Below are 9,066 nucleotides of genomic sequence, written 5' to 3' on the forward strand. Positions count from 1 at the left end.
TAAAAAGGCAAGCGTGCCATTCGTTTATTGCACTTATCCAATGAGCATGACAGTGCATAATTTTACGCCTAAAAGGCGTGGTTGTAATGCTTTGGGCTGCATCTAGCGCCAGCACGACGATATCAAGTGCGCCTTTCCACGCCCACTGCTTTGATCTGCGCCTGCCGCTCGGCCTAGAAACTGCGCCGATGCAACGATAGGGCCCAGTACGTGAGGATGCTCTCGATGGAGCACTGGTAGAAGGAGACCAGCAGTTCCTGTGCGAGCTGGTTGTTCCTGAGTACTCTCAGGAAGTACAATCTCTGGTGTGCCTTCTTGATGGTAGCAGTGGTGTTGGTGCTCCAGGTCAGGTCATCATCTAGATGGACGCCCTGGAATCGGAAGTTGGAAGCTCTCTCCACGCCGTCCCCGCTGATAACCAGGGGCTGAGTATGTTTTCTTCCTGTAGTCGATGATTAGTTCCTTGGTCTTGGAGGTGTTCAGGGTCAAGTTGTTTTCCATGCACCACACCGACAGCTTCTCCACCTCATCCCGGTACGCAGACTCGTCTCCCACCACAGTGGGGCTCATTATCCTGTGTGACCACCGCTGGCATGTACTGCAGTCTTCATTCTTCTTGTCGTTGAAATGCACATGACAGATGCAGCAATGGATCTGAAAAATATAAAAAGGAGGTTATTGGATCTGAAGGATATTGGATTTACTAAATATAAAAGATTTGTAAGAATGGACGTACAGCTCGCTTTTGAACAAGATCTAACGAGGGAGATGAGAGCTGAATAGAAGGACCTTGTGCTGCGGAAGTTCAGCACCTCCAGTCGCAAACTACAGCTCTTCTAGGCTAAACTAATGCAACAAAAAGCAGTCTAAATAGGCTACTATTGTAGGCTACTTCTAAGTTCTACTGTCGGTCTTAAATGCATTTCTGTGATTGAAACATTCACTAACGTATTTATCTGTCATTAAAATGACATTTCTTCATGCAGGTTCAACTAACAAGTATTTGTAAATAGTTTGGTCTCAGACTCAGACAGACTTGTCATATTTTCTTTCTGAGGGCAAGGTCTGATTGAATATTTTGTTTGTCTGGAGAGGCGGGTTGTATCAGCCTCGGCCTGCATGCTTTGCTTTGTTTTTGTGTTTGTCCCACCCCTCTCCAACGTTATTGGAAATAATAGGCATTAGGCGCTCAGCGCTGTCTATGGTACTGAATGCCTCCAGGCTCCAGCTGTTCCCCTGCCTGACAAACAAAACAAAGTTATTAATGTAAGTTATTATTAAGTTATTTGTTTAAATTAATTTATGTTACCCGAATAGACCCACATTATTTTATGATTATTGAATGTTGACTCATTTTCAAATGTGTTCCTTTGTGTGTGCGCACGTGTGTAAGAGAGAGAGAGAGGAGCGGATATTAAGGATAATGCAATGTTTTTTTTCAGTTCACCTTACGATGCGTACTGTGTCCGAAAGCAAGTACTGCGTACTGATGTGCCTGTGATTGTGATGCTCTCTTCTTCAAGAATGTGGAATAGCTACAGAGTGTTAGGATGACGTCATCATCCCTACTTTGACGTCATCATTCCGACTATGATGTCATCGATCACTGATGATGTCATGGTTCATAAGTGTCTTTCATGCCTTTCGCTAGTGATGTCATAGCACAGGTGATGTCATGTCTCTGATGATGTCACAAACGGTATGATGTCATAGCACAGGTGGTGTCATGCTCGGATCTATAAAGGCCTGTTCCGGCAGGCTCTGGCCAGTGATTCATAATCTAACTTAGGATCATACCAATCTCAAGCAACGTCTGCAACCTGCAACCAACTGTTCCCAAACCCCGAACAGTGCAGCTCCCAGCTTTCAAGCTACCAAGTTCCACAGCACCCCGGCTTCTCCAGACCTACCAAGTTTCCCGTGGTCATCAACTACCCGCGATTAGATCCACACTTCTCACTCCGATCCTGACAGTATGAATCACTCAAAAATGGATCTAGCGGGCAAATCTCTCACCCCAATCAAGGAGGAGGCCCCCAATCACTCTGAAGCGGATCCAGCGGACACACTTCCGCCAGTCAAGGAGGAGGCTCCCGAGACCCCCGTTTCCCCGCCGGCCACGTCAGGCAGTCCACCAGGCGACACCTCCCTGACAGCACTGATTTCTACTATTTCTGGCCTGGGCGCGCGACTCGCGGAGATGCAACGGGAGCAGGCGCTCCTCGATGACATCCTTCGGGACGTAGCTTTCAAGGCTTCCCAAGCCGATGATCGGCACGCCCTCATGGTCGAGGAGAGTCAAGTTCAGGCTTCCAAGGCCGAGGACCTGTACGCCCTCCTGGCAAGACGGCTAGATCATCTCGACCAGGGGGGCATTGCGCAGCCTTCTGCCCTCCCTGCCCCCGCTTTCGAGCGATCAGTCGCCCCAACGCCAGTCACCCGGCCGGTCGCTTCAGCTGACCCACCAGGCGGTCAGCTGGATATCTCCACTCATCCTGATACCTTCACTCATCCTGATGTCTCCACTCGTCCTATCACGTTCGGAGACTTCCATGTCATACTTAAGCACCTAGATCGAAGGCTAGATCGTCTCGATAGAAGGCTAGATCGTCTCGAAGGGCTAGGCCCCCAGGGTGTCACCCCGCAGCCTCTGCAAGACCTCGCACTTGAGTCAAGACGCCTGATTGCCCACCAGGAAAAATCAATCCAGGCTCTGGCTTCCGCAGCCGCTGATCGGCACGCCCTCTTGATTGGCCGGCTAGATCGTCTCGAAGCCCCAGCTTCCGAGCGCACCGCCGTTCCGGAGGTTTCCAGACCTGCTACTCCCCCGCCCACAGCGGTCGTTGCTTCTAGCTCTGCCTCTCGGCCGCCTCCAGCTGCTAAGGGCATATTCTGGGGGGGAGTTCGCGTCATCCCAGAGCAGGGGCAGCCACATTCGAGTCCCAGCAGCCATCTGTACCGTGATCCGACCGGCAGGGTTCGCATCACACCAGAGGAGAGGCAGCGCCGTTTGGACACCCGGAGCTGCCTGTACTGTGGTCGAGCCGGGCATTACCTCTCCTCCTGCTCCCGGCGTCCAGTAAGTGGTCCCACCGCTCGCCGGCCCGTGGTACTCTCTCTGGATCAAGACTCTACGTGTCCAGCCGAAAGATCTGTACGGTTGGGTAGCGCTCCCTGCAGGACCCAGGAGTGGCAGTGTGTCTCCAAGAGGGTTAACGAGTTGGAGAGGACTGTCGACCGTCTTTTTGGGAAGCTCAATCGCTGCCTGCAGATCGGCTCCGTCCCCCCGCAGGGGGCCTCCGAGTCTGCTGGCCCTGAGGCACAACCTGAGGCACAACCTGTGGACCTGCCCCTCGCCGAGTCTGAACCTGTACCTGAGGCACAACCTGTGGACCTTCCCCTCGCCGAGTCTGAACCCGTACCCCAGCAGCAGCCAATTCCTGTCCTTGACCAACAACTCATGCTGGACCAACAACTCATGCTGGGAGGCTCCCGTAGTGTCGTCAGCCCTCGGTCAAGAGTAAGAAGAAATAAGAGGCGTTTAAAGGAGGAGACGGTGGGTGTCCTGCCCAAACTACAGGTCGGGAGGGCAGGCCTCGCTGTGTCAGATCCCCCTGCGGCTCTGCCTTCGGAGACGGCGGCATTTGACCCTTTTGATGGTCCCCAGCCTCCCATGTTTGGATCGTGCCCCGGGGGATGGCCGGTCCCAGAGGATCCACCGGACCCGGTGGAAGTTCTATCCACGTATCGGTCCATCTATGGCTTCGATATCCTGTATTAGGGAGGAGCACCTCCACTGTCCTGCACCCCCTTTGGGGTCTGACCACCTGCATCTAACCACCTGCTGAAGAGCACCTCACTCTCTTACACCCCCTTTGGGTCCTAACCACCTGCGTCTGACCACCTGCGGAAGAGCACCCCCACCAGAACCTACGGATTGTTTGTCTCCCAGATGCCATCATTGGACGCCAGGTGACGTCCGTTGAGGGGAGGGTACTGTTAGGATGACGTCATCATCCCTACTTTGACGTCATCATTCCGACTATGATGTCATCGATCACTGATGATGTCATGGTTCATAAGTGTCTTTCATGCCTTTCGCTAGTGATGTCATAGCACAGGTGATGTCATGTCTCTGATGATGTCACAAACGGTATGATGTCATAGCACAGGTGGTGTCATGCTCGGATCTATAAAGGCCTGTTCCGGCAGGCTCTGGCCAGTGATTCATAATCTAACTTAGGATCATACCAATCTCAAGCAACGTCTGCAACCTGCAACCAACTGTTCCCAAACCCCGAACAGTGCAGCTCCCAGCTTTCAAGCTACCAAGTTCCACAGCACCCCGGCTTCTCCAGACCTACCAAGTTTCCCGTGGTCATCAACTACCCGCGATTAGATCCACACTTCTCACTCCGATCCTGACACAGAGGGGAAATTAAATAAGCAAGGAAATAAAGCTTAGAAATATCGCTGCTGTCAATTTGCTGTTACATAACGTGTTTTGAGTAAAACATTTCACTCAATGTAAAACGTGTCTCCTGCATTTATTAATTCGACATAGGCTCCTACTACATATCTATTTTCTCCTATGTTTTAGTAAGGAGGGGATGGGAATCTACTGTTGTAATTTCCTCTTAAATCTTTCTGCTGGGGGGAGTCAAGGAGATCATGACCGAATAGTTTAACTTTCATGAGTTGTCAAAATACTTAATTGGTATGGTGCCCCCCTGCTTAAGGCTCGTGCCCGTTCTGGATATCTGGTCTGGCGCCAGAGCTGCATACAGTGGTCGAGCTGCAGGGCGGGCGAGGCCGCGCAGTGGCTGAGCTGCGCATGCGAGCTGCAGGCCAGCTTGGCAGCCAGCAGCGTGGGCGAGGCTGCGCAGCGGGCGAGCCTTGGAATCGCGAGATTCCTAGTATAGAATATGTTCCTCTCTGTGGAAATCTGATTTAAAAAATGTGCTATGCAAACACACCTACATGTATGGCGATGGAATTTATACTTTTAGGATGGAATGTGTATTTGTGTAAACTTAATAAAAACTACTACAGTTACCAGTCCCCTATATTTACATTTGAAGGATAGCATAACTTACATTATTCAGAGGTCGTTGCTCGATGGCGTTTCTGATCTGGGCTCCTCAGTCAGACAGACAGATGACAGAAAAACCTAGATCTGCTCTCACTCTCACACCCACACCCACACACACAGAGAGAACAATCAATCAAAAATCAAATTAGTAGTGGAACAGTCTGGCTATACTGTTGCAGCTAAGCTAAATGCACTAACACGGCTCCTCCGCACTTTAACGTCACAAATAAACAAAACTGTGAATAATCCCACCGCTGATACCAATGTAGCCGTGTATTCGGGTCCGCCTATTCACACTTTGTTAAGAAAATAAACGGTAGTCAGGCTGTAACGTTATAAAAGGCTTGACTTTATTATCCGAATACCACAGCAGGACCACAACAACCCTTGAGTGAACACTAAACAGAGCCTCACATACAAACGCAAATAGATCACAACACTGAACAGTCCGTTACAGTAGTGATGCCAAATAACCAGATGGATTTATGAATGGCTCTGATAATATGTCATAGCATTACGATAAGTGTATCGCGTAACGATCAGGCTAAGCTAGGCTTAACGTTAACGTGATAAAGCCCTGAACCGAGCTGGCTAGTGGCTCATTTAACGTCGTTAGGAAAGTTACATAAGGGATTTAAATGCATGTGTTTGCCACATAAGTGATTCGGCAATCGGCATTGCTCTTGTTAGTTTAACAAAACTAATGAAAAGAACGTGAGCTTGTAGCTAACAACAGGAATGCCTCATGAGAGTATACCGCTAGCTAACAAAATGCCACCGGCAGCCCGACTGTAATAAACAAACATTAATGTCTGGCCTCTTGCATTAGCTGGTTGAACCATCGATCGACAGTATAATTTATCAACACATTATGCCATGGATGGTAACATTGCCCAGCGCATTCACCTTGATAAAGCATGCCAACTAATAGCTATGCTAACCTAGAAAGAGAAAGACCTCTTTCTAGGTTAGCATAGCTAGCCGAAAGACAGTTCCAATCGGAGGTAGCAAGCTAATGTTTACGACTAGTTAGCTAACAATAGCTAACGTTAAAGCTAGCAATTGTAACGTTAGTGAACAGGAATGCCACGATGAAACATAAAATAAACACTCAAAATACCGACTAACTAACATTAATCGCTGGCCTCTTGCGTTAGCCAGTATCGACAGTAAATACCATTGACAGTAAAACACATTGATAACCTGATAGCGTTAAACCGGGTGTCCTGTTTCAACCAGGCTATAGAGCTAGTCATACTATAGCGATTAAAAACCACATCTACCAAATGTCTAAACACTAATAACGTGACTATAAACAAATGTAACGATACCTGCTAACATGAGCTGTTTGCGTGTTGGTAGAAAAAACCTTCTTCTTCTTCTTTTTTGGAGTTTGATGGCGGTTGGCAAACATATGTATGTGCATTACCGCCACCTACTGGAGTTTAGAAAACCGCCCACACGGGACAGCCTAAAACTAAAACAAATGCACCCAGAAACCACCCAGGGATATTTGATTGGTCAACATTATACTGGCTTTCTATTGGTTTATCTTTTTGATACTGATGTTGCGCTCTAAATCCAAGAGCAAAGAGAAAATCCAAGAGGAGAAATTCCAAGAGAGAGCACACTCAATTTGAATGGGAGCACAGACTGAGAGCCCAAGCAGACAAAATCGAAGTCCGAGGACATGATATTTGAATGTGAGTGCATGAAATCTGTCCATAAAGAAAAGTTTTGAGCGCGAGCGGAAAGTTTTGAGCGCGAGCGGAAAGTTTTGAGCGCGAGCGTATAGCTTGAGGACAAGCAGAGTAAATCTGAGCACACGCAGGGGCTTTTTGAGTCCAAGGGTCGAAAATATGAACGTGAAATTGATAAATAATGCTCTCAAATTTCTTGAACACCCTCTTGAATATAGATTCTATTATAATTCCATACGGAACCATCCCGACAAATAAATTCAACCGCCTTGAAGTCAGTGTAAACAATCCAAAATTCTAAATGTTATTCTTTTCCTTTTTTATTGTCATCTATAGTGGTAATTTGCATAAAAACAAACAGTTTGATTAGGAAATGATTGTATCTTTTTGAAATATGTGCTTTGATTTATTTATTTTTAACTAAATTTGTAACTTGAGTTAGTTGACAAAGTAACTGGTATAATATTACTGAAATCCTATAGCCTACGTAATAAGTTATATTACTGAGTTACTGCTAAAAGTAATATATTACATGTAATATGTTCCTTTTGTAATGAGTTACTACCCCCAACACTGGATGCTAGAGAGCCAAAGTGAACGTCACTTCCTGCTTCAGCACTTTACCAGAGATTGTCATCCCCCATTTATTTTCCCATAGACATTTCGTAAAATGCTTATACAAATAGTGTTACTTGGTCAACCCAAATGGTTCAGATATATTTAGAAACAGGAGAGACCACAAAACATTTCACTCAAAACCTTAAAAAAAATTGGATTTAAAGAAAATGTTTTTTTCAACAATGTTTTTTTTTTTTGTCCTAGTGAAATGTTCTATGGTCTCTCCCGATTCTAAATATAGCTGAACCGTTTGGTTTGACGCCATTTTCTGTCTAAAGGCAGGATAAATATGTAGTATGAACCGATGGCTGACACATCCCCTGAAACGAGCGCGCCAGGCTACAGCAGAGGAACTGTCCGAGGTGCTGAAACAGCCAGAGCGCGTGGAGCCACATGCCGTTGCTGTCCGTGGTACTAGGCAGCCATCCCGTGCTAAGCGGAGCAGCGGGAGAAAGCAGCCTCTGAAAACACAGTGACATAATTCTTTGCTAATTCCTTATGATCTTCTGCACCTGGTTGGCCGCCTATATAATCATCTCTGCTTTCAGACACCGTTGCTGATCGTTGAACCACTGCTGCTGTGTCACTGCCTGTTCCTGCCTGAGTTCCTCTGTGAAATTATTCTCTGGACTGAGTCTGCTTCCTGGGGAACCTTTTGAGCCTCTGGACTGTTCCTGCCTGCCTTATGATCCTTTTAGTTTATTGTCAGCCGCCCGACACCGTTTAGGCTGGTTTCACTCTTTTCTTGTTTATTTTTGTGAACTTTGAAAGTCTCAGTAAAAGACTTAAAACTGACTTTGACTCTGTCGTCTCTGCTCCTGGGTTCAATATCACAGCATTACAATGGTGCACAGTTGCATGATGGTGCCCAGGTGGGTGGGTGGTGTCTGTCTGTCAGTCATGATTTTGGGAGGCTGCAGAGCGGGCGATTTCCATAACTGCAGCCATGGCACATCATCATCTCCAGAGTCTCCACCCTAGGACGTAGTTGTTAAAATGTGAAGTTGTGTGTGTGTGTGTGTGTGTGTGTGTGTGTGTGTGTGTGTGTGTGTGTGTGTGTGTGTGTGTGTGTGTGTGAGTGTGTGTGTGTGTGTGTGTGTGTGTGTGTGTGTGTGTGTGTGTGTGTGTGTGTGTGTGTGTGTGTGTGTGTGTATATATATATATATATATATAAATATATATATATATAGGGTGAATCCCAATTCCTATCTTAACCCTCAATCTTAACCCTCAGTCTAAAAAATCTGCGCTCCCGCGAAGTGCTAGTGCTGTCCCGATTCTCAGTGTTAAGTTAAGGGTGGAGATTAAAGGCTGTATGGCCCTCAGTTTTAAGATTTTCCAGGACCACCCTTGGCGGTGAATGCGATCCCAGAATCCCTTGCGTGTCATCAGCTAGATCCATTCAGATGGAAGATGGCGGCGAAAGGAGGAAAAAAGCAACCCTACAAATGTAAGTATTTCCTTGTAAAAATTACAATAACCATTGTATTATCTTAGTTTAATGTAATTTTATGGATTTCCGTTTTGGAGCCTAACAACAATTGTTATTGCTAACTATTGATAGTCAGTAGCCATGCTGGTGCGGTCAAGCCATATTATTATTATATTATAACATTGCTAACGTTGTTACGAAATGCCATAATTCTTGGTGGTAAT

This window comes from Poromitra crassiceps (assembly GCF_964638095.1).
Source record: "Poromitra crassiceps genome assembly, chromosome: 5".
NCBI classification, from domain to species: Eukaryota; Metazoa; Chordata; class Actinopteri; order Beryciformes; family Melamphaidae; genus Poromitra; species Poromitra crassiceps.